This window comes from Amphimedon queenslandica, unplaced genomic scaffold (genome assembly GCF_000090795.2).
Source record: "Amphimedon queenslandica unplaced genomic scaffold, v1.1 AMPQUscaffold_13056, whole genome shotgun sequence".
In the NCBI taxonomy this organism is placed as follows: domain Eukaryota; kingdom Metazoa; phylum Porifera; class Demospongiae; order Haplosclerida; family Niphatidae; genus Amphimedon; species Amphimedon queenslandica.
The window spans coordinates 64,967-75,523 of NW_003546708.1; positions in this window are offsets into that span (position 1 = coordinate 64,967).

The window sequence follows — 10,557 nt, forward strand, 5'->3', positions numbered from 1 at the left end:
TATACTTACTTATATATAATCTTTTACAGTAGTTCCATTCATATAATCCAAGTTATTCAGCATTTAATCACTTTGTTTACTAAGTCACCATTTCAAAGTTTAATCCGTAAACTAAGCTTTTCGCCGTAATTTTCACCATATATTGCCGTATACGTCTATGTCAAAATAGCCCCAGCTGTATCGGAATAGCCCCGTGACACGTGACATTCAAAAAAATGTTTTAAAAATAGCAAAAATGAATAAAAATGTTACAAAATTTGAAGATAAGTTCCTAAATAGATAGAAAGTTTTAAAAATGGAGTCAAAAAACTGGTAAGTTGAGCAGGAGGGCGGTAATAATGCTATAAATAATTAATGAACCGCTTAGCCACCAAACATGACGGAATAGCCTCGGTTGACTATATATGGTGTGGTCACTAGTGTAATGCATTGCAAAAAAACCTCCAAAACTATCGCATGTACCCCAATACTCCCACCTCCTGAAGCATCCATCTCCTTCTCGTTGCTTTAATTCTGGCAAATCTATGACATTTGACCTTCTCTTCAAAATTATACCATTATCACATTTAGCAACAAATACTCCCTTTGACACCCAACGGTACTGATCACATCTACAGTACAAAATAACCTAAAATGATCAAAGCTCATTATTACATGATGGCATTAATATTGTTATACCAATTCAACAAAATTAAATGTATAATGAAATTTAACCTTAACTTCTTTTTCTTTGATGCATATTTTGAACAATCAGTTCCCAAATAATACAAATAAAAAGACCCAGCCTTAGGAAGAACAGGTGGATTGAGAGGGGTCTCACACAAATTGTTTGAATTCTTCAATTCCACAAATAGAGACAATACTTTATTCTGGTCCATTTCATTGTCATATTCATCTTTCAAAGGGCTCCCAGATAATGAGCCCTCATGAATGTCTTCTTGTAATATCATGAATCGAATCAAGATTTTTAAAAGCGCGTGTTTTTCACTCAACAGTGACACATGGTTACCGTAAATTTTCAATGAGTGGGCGGACAACTTCCTGTTACACCGACGCATAACTTGCAACTCCTACTCCTACTCCTACTTTTATCTAGCAAACTCCTACTCCTACTCCTGCTCCTACTCCTACTTTTATTGGGACCCCATACAAAAGGCATTAAGGAACTGATCAATTGAAATAAATCATTCGTAACTGGAAAAGGTTTTTCTCAACTGATTTACAAATAGCACCCTTGAAAAAGTACTAAAATGGCTATAGTTTTATGATCAGAAATGGCACAGACAAGACTCTACCTTCAATCCATACAACTTAATGGTGCTTATGATACAATGTATATCTAAAATACAATGATCAAATCAATCTACTGTCTGAAAATAGTGGTTCAAAAAAACCAGAAAGGTCATTACATTTCATGACCAAGCTCTTTGATACATATACTGATTAAATCAATAAACACAGTACAGAACATCTTATATATCAAAGAAGACCTTTACTTACCTAATTAGGGTAAAAGAACTACTTTCAGAAAAAAAGATGAAAGAATCAATGTCTTCTAGCTAACACAAGCCATCAAGAGCATGGCACACCAGGCATGATGTCATCCTTTCATGTTCTTCTGATTTAATTAGAAGCCAACTTCCTGTTTCATATCCATGGGTGTATGTAGTATTTATGGTGCCAGTGATGCCAAATGGCATAGTGATGCTGTTTTAAGTGGGGTGATGGATCCAAAGTACTTTTGCATTGGATAGATTAATCCTCCATAATCATCAATGTTAAAGCCATGGGTGTGACCAATAAAAAGATAAAATGAGAGTGCAAAAAACATAATTATAGTCTATAAGAGGTCTATGGAATTTTTCAGTTGTTTTATATCTGGTTTATTTGTGCACTTTTCTCCAACAGAATGTTGCATCATGCACTGCAATGTTTTAATTTTTTGAAGTTTTATAAGTGCTTAATTAAGCACAAGTACACACGTGTACGCTGTGATTAAGATGTGCTTTAATCTTTTAAAGTACAGCAAGGCATTTTAGTTGTGATGCTTTATGCATAACATTGTAATTTTATTCTCTCCTTTTTTATAAGGTTGGTGGATTCAGAAAAGATGCTCTCAAGAATCATCAAATATGGGCTGATACTCATAAGCTAACTATCAACAGGCTACAATATAGTGACAGAGGATTGTATCGGTAAGCAATTATAGACAATGTTATTAGTACATCTACTGTAGGTAGTTCTTTTTGTTTAGCATAACTTGGAATTATATTTGCCTTTGCCAATTAGAGTATAGTTACTAATAAAACAATTGTGCATGAAGTACTTTACGACTAACCCTAGTCCTATATATATTAAACTTCCTTACCGCAAATGAGCTGAGATCTCACTTATTTACCAGTTGTTTTATAAATTAAATTATGACTGAGCCTATGACATTGCAATATTGTAACTTTTTGTATAAACATTTTTTCTAATAGGTGTCATGTAAAATATCTGAATCAAGAGAAGACTTACTATATAAGAGTGCAAGTTGTTGATATCAATCAGTATTGTGGAAAACTCCACTTCTCTCCTCTTAGCAAACGGCATACCTTTGATTTTGACATGCATCAGGTAATTACATGTACTTTACTGTACAGTACAAAGCACTAAAAAGGCGAAGTACATAGAGTCACTCTGCTTTGCATAGGTAGTTTGTTGTCCTGCGTTGCACAGGCGCGATGTGATAGTAATAGTAACACATGGTCAGCAGCAGAAAGTAGCTTGATAATAGTATGGAGCGAAGAATGAGCTTCCTAAAACAGATACTGATAGTGTAGCAATCAAGAATGAGTGCTATGAATGAGTGCTGGTTAATGGCTAGCATGAAGGCAGGCAGGATTGCTGCGCTAGAGAGGGAGCTAACAATGCCTCGTGTTGACACCCAAACACTGATTGTAATAATTACACAGCATGCATTATATACAAAGATAGTTCATGAATATTTATAAGTTCTGATGTGATGTCATGATGAGTCAGCTCACTACAGTACTCCCCCGCCAGACGAACAGTCGATACAAAACCAATGAAGAATGAGTCAGTCGTGAACAGCAGTCTATAAATTGAGTCGTTGAGGGAATCGGACACATCAACCTGCACGAGTAATGTTGGTATCCGAGCGAGTACCGTCGGTCTCCGAACAAGTAGTGTTGATATCCGAACAAGTACTGTTGGTCTCCGAATGAATAGTGTTGAAGGAAGAAAGAGTAGTGGGAGAATGAGAAAGTAAGGTGCTGAACATGCCTGAATGATACAGGAGGTGCTGTGGTTAGTGCAGTGACCGCCTTGTTTATATTGAGATCCAAGTGAGAAGGGTCGATTAGATAAGGCAAGCAAAGGTCAAACATGGTTGAGCAAAAGGATGACAAAAGAGAAATGAACAGCACATAGATTGACAGCTAGGAGTAGTGAGAAACATGCTGTGGAATGTTTCACGACTTGTCGGAGTCGATCATCAGTGGGTCCGTGAGTTAGAGGTACAGAGGCAAAGAGTGAGTGGTGGGTACGGGTGGGTATTAACCGACAGTGAGTCGTCGTGGCCAGAGAAACCCAGAGAAGAGCTGCTTTTATCTTGTCTGACAGTGAGTCGCCAGAGAGACAAGAGTGAGCATACGAGCTAGAGAGACCAGCGTAACTATGAGAGAGTAGAGGAGCGTGTGGACTAGCAATGAGATGGAGGCCAACACACGTTCCATGATTACTGCTGCTGCTGAACCCTGAACAGTGAGTTGTCAGGGCCGACCGGGTCACCAATGTAGCAAATCAAGAATGAGTGCTATGAATGAGTGCTGGTTAATGGCTAGCAGGATTGCTGCACTAGAGAGGGAGCTAATGATGCCTTGTGTTGACACTCAAACACTGATTATAATAATTACACAGCATGCATTATATACAATGATAGTTCATGAATATTTATAAGTTCTGATGTGATGTCATGACGAGTCAGCTCACTACAATAGTATAGACAAACTGGGACAGCACAGACTGACAATAGAAGCATCCTCAAGTTTGTTGACAGCTTTTTTACACGTGAGCTCTTGCTACTACAGCACATGTGACTTGGCGATACTGCAGCATAATGCAGGCTTATGCAGCCTAAAAGTGATTGAACTGTCTGCAAAGTTGTTTTCACTGTGCACTACCGTATAGCGGAAAATTTTGGAGGGACTAAAATTTGGCGAATTGCTAAATTTTGGTGATTGGCAGATTTTAATTTGGCGAATTGGTGGCTACGTGCATTGAGCATGCGTATAATGGCTCAAAATGGCGGATTTAATTTTGGCGAATGGCTATCAAAACGCCAAATTCGCCAAATTTAATTCCCTCCAAAATTTCCCGCTATACGGTATACTTTGTGCTACTTAACTTTTGGCCTCACCAACGATTATTGTGTTTTATTTTCGCAAATTTAGCTGTTTTTTGCTCCTACGAGAAATTTTTTCACTGTGAAATTTTGCATTTCTATTGCCAAATGGTGCAGTCTGCAAACTATTTGCGAAAATTAATTCTGCAAAATCTTAGAAACGCAAGATTCGCGAAATTTTTTTACCGGCAAAGTAAACTGTTATATGGTATGTAGTTAAGTCTGACTGTCATAAATTCATTTCCCTCACACACACCATAGGCGTATAGGCCAGAGTACTGCGATGATCTTGTCAATATGTGTGTGTTTGCAAGTTAGCGTCTTCTGCTCTGTTTTCATACCTTTCCATGCTTTTTGCTCAGGTCCTGAGGAGTCCCACTGTCAACTAAAGCAATTACTAAAAGTGGTTTTTCTTTACTTTACTTCTTTATCTGTCTTCTCCTAGGCAACATAAGCCAATAATGTTGCTAAACTTAGTCATGATTTTGGGCAGCTCTCTCATGATGAAGGTAACAATGCAATACAACACATCAATTGATAGATTGAAAGTTTATATGGAATTAAAATGTAGAAAATTTGTCTGAATTTCTTTATTCCTGAGATATAGTAGCTTAAACATCACTTACCGAGACAGTTTAAGTGAAGTGCTGTTCTCCAGGAATAGTGGTCAGAGTCTTTTGAACTGTAGATGCCGCAAACAAAGTTGTTTATAACTAATAGAGGCTAACTATTGTGTCATAAACTGCTGAGAATTGTAAAAAAACTGAAGCATTTTATCAGTAACTTCTCAACTGGTATTACTATGTAATTTGAGCTGTACCTTCAGTTGCTGTGCAAGGCTGAGCAAATGAAGGCAATTAACTTTCTCTCTATAATTTTTGACGAACGACATTGAAGCTTTTGTATCAGTAACTGCCCAGTTCATTGTTGCATTACTATGTAGGCATCTTCAGCTCTGTTTTTAAGTCTTCTCTGCTCTTTGGAGAAAGCCTGTATATAAGAATGTTAGTATTGCTAGTAAAGTAATGATGTAACTTACAGCTACATGGGCAGTTACATGAGCAGTGACATGATCAACTGCCGTGTACTTGCAAATACATGAGCATGTATTGACACACCTCCACATTTGTCACAAAAATCTAATCATAACGTGTGGGTTCCGCACCTTACACATGAGTTGCCTTGCACAAACAGAACTCAAGTATATAAAGTTGCTTTTGTGCAGTACTATACATTTATTATCACATTTTATTTTTTTGTGTTCTGTTGACTCCTGTTAAAGTGTTTATTTTGAACATGTGACAATTCAATAGAATAGACATGGCAATTGATTAATTTATAGCTAATTATTTAAATAGTTTATTCATTATTCAAATTTTGTCACAACAAAGACTTTTCGAATGTTTTAAAATTTGTCCTACCACTAATAAATATAATAGTAAAGTTTGAGAGTATTTCTTACATGCAACACAGTTTCAACACTGGAGTCAAGAAACATATACTGTTAGCATTGTATGCAGCAGCTGCAAATGTTTTGTTTTCCTTAGTATGTTTAGCTGAAAATTTGTTTCATTGTCCTATGTGACAACTCTTTTGTTTATTTATTTAAATTTGAAATAGTTTACAGAGGTTTTTTTATGCACATTTATACTATAGCATTCATTACATTGATATTTCAATTTACAGCCATTTCAAGAAATTTGCCAAAATCTGAAAATGCCTTCTATAGCCCAGTTAAAAATGGAACTGAACCCTTTAAATAATTTTATTAAAAGAGGAAAAAAGGATAAGAAATAATTATTCACAAAGTTTAATTAATAATCGATTGCAAGTTAAGTTTAGTTAATAATAATTAATCAAAAGTTAAATTGGACAGGCATCAGCAATGGCCCTTGCAGTATCAGCGGAGTTCATAAAACGAACCTTTGATTGTGATCCTCTCAGGCAGTGAATTGCAGACTTATTATAGTAAATGAGTATTATCATCCTACAAAATTAACAATGGTATTGTAACCTGTAAGTTTCTCAGACAAAAGTAGCGAGAGTCTCTTAATGAAGGAAGTTACTACTGGGCCACACTCCTTGGAAGTGGAAAATTTTAAAGGGGAAAAACATAAATGCTTAACTTCTCATAGTCTCTGTTCATACTTATGTTTCTTCAGTAATTTTAATGTCCTTGTAGCATGTGGTCAAAGTTTTAGTCATACTGGTTGTAGAGAGTGCACTAAGTACCCTAACATCAAAGTAGACCATTGTAAACTTATGTCCTCAAAAACCTTCTGCTGAGATGTCTAGCCGGGCTTTATCATCACTAGATGCTGTCTTGTATTGTAGAGATTCCCCAGTTAGAGGTTGTATAGTAGGTTCTCTTGTGACCTTAGGACAGACATCTTGAAATAATGAGGCTGAGAGATCATGGATGTCATTGTGACGTTGTGTTATGAGACCTCCAAAGACACACATAAGTGAGTGGGTGACAGTGAATGATTTACCACAAGCACATGTGAGAGAAAGATCAGATGGTCTCCTCCCATATCTCAGGCAGATAGCATCCCTAAATTCACTTTTACTAAGATCAAAGCCATACTCCTTAAGGGGTAAGGCAGTGAGCCAAGTAGAAGAACATAGTCTCAATCGGTCTGGTGGTAGCTGGGACTTCACATGATTCATCAAATTCTTATACTTATAGTAGAGCCACACTGACTTTGTCAACTTTGAATTGAAATAACTTTCTTATTTAATAAACTACAGACCGCGGCTTTTTTCTATGATAGTTTTCATGAGAAAGTGGGTATTTTAATATATGATACAACTAGAGCACAATTGTAGAAAAGGAGAAGAGAAATCAAAGCACTTGGGCACTTAGAGAGCACTCGACGCCATTACTGCCGCCCACGTGTGGTAACAGCGTAGGCATATACAACAAAAATGGCGACCACCTGTGCACCACATGGTTCATCAAGAATAAGAGGTTTTAGCAGGAAGGAAGGCATAGGACAAGATATAACTAAAAGGACATGAAAAGATGAGTGAGGCTAACCTTCGTAACTATTTTTAGCCATATACGAGCCATATCTTTTAGTTTACTTTGTTTAAACCTAGGTTTTGTATATGTACCATGAAAATAACAATAGTTTTTACTGTGGAACTGTATTATTACACGTAAACATGAGGAAAAACAACAATGGATCACAAGAGCGATGTGCAGACTTAATCAACATTCAGATATGAAATGCGAGACTTCTGCTGAAGAAGAATGACTGACATTGTTTAAGGGAACCACTTTGTGCACCTGAATTTCTTGCTAATGTTAGTAGTGAGTCCAGTGATAAGTCCGATAATAATGAAGCCTCTAGTGAAGGTGTCACTTCAATTTCTGCCTCTCCAAATGATGCTGTGGTTGCTAATGACAATTATGAATACACCTGACTAATATTATTATTTTTATTTACTGTAATTTTAAAATAATAAAAGTTTATAATAAAATTTGTCTCATAATTATATTCATTGTGGGTAAGCTATTATAAACAAACACTTATGTGACAATTAACAACCACTTTCATATCACAGCTACTTGTGCATGTATAATTAGCTGAACAAAGTCAGTGTGGCCCTACTATAATCTTAACGCATTCCTTCTTTAACTGTGACATCTCATCAACATCCAGTGGCAAATCAGTCTCTTCACTCAACAACGGATTCACTAAAGGCCTCACAATTTACAAAGAAGCCACTCTGAGAATTACAACAAGATAAAGGATTATGCAACCCAAGATCACCACATCTAGTTGGGAGATATAGCCAATTTCTCTCCAGTTCACTTAAAGCCCAGTAGTGCAGGAATAAGCACCTGTCTCATACAGTCCTCCAAGGGTTGTAGAAGACTCTCATCAATTGTACATGTGTCCTGAATAAGTAGGTCCATTCACCAAAAAGACCGCGAGTAAATGCACTATAGGCTGATTGTGGTTGAGACACTGCAATATCGGCCAATACCTTTAACTTCTTACACCAGGCATCAATTTTCTTACTAATCACAGTCTTGACATAGCTAGAAGAACCAAAAGGACACCCTAAAACAACCACACCTTCACTTGTCACAGACACATTTGTGCCCCTACACAACTTACACGCCTCATCATAACACACTGTTCTCACCAGTAATGTAGACTTCACAGCATTGTGCAGGTAGCCATAGGAACCACCCAACAAATTAATCTCATACCACCAGCTCCTCGGTCCTTTCAAAGAGCCCATACCTGTAGCGTTGTCAGCGTACCACAGCTGCTTCACATTTGCTATTGCAGATAGTTTATTAATTAGTGGGACTGAAGCAACTGCATACATGACCATGGCAATGGGATCCCTTTGAGTTGTGCTTTCCTTAGAGAATCTTTACCAGAGCTCTCCATTCTGTACAAATTAACCAAAATTCTACCAAGAGAGGGGCAGTGATCTAGTAAGTTCCTTAATGCAAGGTTTTAATTCAGAGAATTAAAGTTGTTTGATGCATCCACTAGTAACAGTCCCTCAGCACCACCAGACTCAAACACATTCCTAACAGTGTGAACAATTGCTTCACATGCTGAGCTGACCCCAGCACACAGCTGGAAGTAGCCAGTAACATTAATAATGTCTGACTTAATTACAGACAATATTGCCTTACCTATCACTTTTGTGATCACCTACCAATAGGGTATACCCCAGGGTTCTTATCAAGGGTAATGAGTCAGGAGGCTGCAAGAGCTAAGGTACCTAGCAGATCAACATAACTGCTACAGAGCTTACAAGCAACCATTGCAATTGAGCCTCAGAGATTGTTAGACTCTCTTGCGAAGGAAGTACAGACCGTCTTCCAATGAGAGACATCCTTCCTAGAAGGACCAGCAGCCCCATCTGTTTGTAGAATCATGGAGCAAATCAGACCTCTGTCAATTTGGTGGAATTAAAAAAAGTGTAGTTCATGATCAAGTTGAGGAGTAGATTGTAAAAGAGAGTGAGATGGATGGAAGGGAGCAGGATCTGGATTTTTAAATTGGCTCCAAAATTACCCCTAATATTTATTACATTTTAGATACACATTGATGTCCTTATGCTATGTAGAAAGTTTGAGTTGATTCCAAGTTGCTGGCATTGCTGTAGCACTGGGTATAGTGCTGGGGTCCTTGTGTTTTCCAATTATGGCCAACTACAGTGCAGGATTCTTCTAAATTTGAATGTACTTTGTGGTATTACAAATCATGGCTTTATGTTAGGTAGGGCATATTATCTACTTTTTATGCTAGACAATAGACACTTTCCCTAAACCTTTTGTAATACATTCAGGTTCCGCTTATACTGATTTATTTTCTTTCTAAAAAAGTAAAAAATTCCTACTAGACATTGCGTTTATATTACTACTGCTTTACTGCTAAGAAAAATGGATAAAATGGTTAATAAATGGCACGTTTTAAAAAATACTTCATATTTGTGTTGTATAAACGCAAATACGATCACGTTTGTCATCACGTGACATTATAAGTATAGCTATGCTGCTAGGTCCCCTGCTGTAGGTAAAATAAATGTCTTCCCGTAGGGTTTCTTTATTATCTCCTTTTCTCCAGTCAATGCAATCTCTAAATACCTTTAAAGTACATTCCATATTCTTCTGAGTGTTCTGTGACACTACTTTCTGTTTCAGCTTTTCTACTTTAGGCTAGTGACTAATGAACCTTGCTTATTGCTTCCTTTGATTCAGACTGAGCAATAGCCTCCTTTTTTGGTGGAGAACTTCACTTGCTATAGCCATTGCACTAGTTCAAAAATACGAATATGTGCATGTGCAGCAACAATGGATATGGCATATTTTGATGTCATCCCAGATGTACATCAGTAATGTACAACCTTGCCTCACCTTTCATCTTACTGTAGCTTTATTACATGTATTAATATATTATGTATGTATTTCAACACTATTACTTTCATCAAATTTTATATTAACATCATTCAAATGGTACAATGGAATCACAAATATTAATGTGCACATGATGCATGGACAGTTTTTTTGTCTAGAGTTGTTGCTTTTCCATTTTCAGACATCACAAAGTCAAATGATGATCTTTATATGTTCATTTGCCCTATTGAGTTGTTCTATCTCAGCACCAATTACAAAG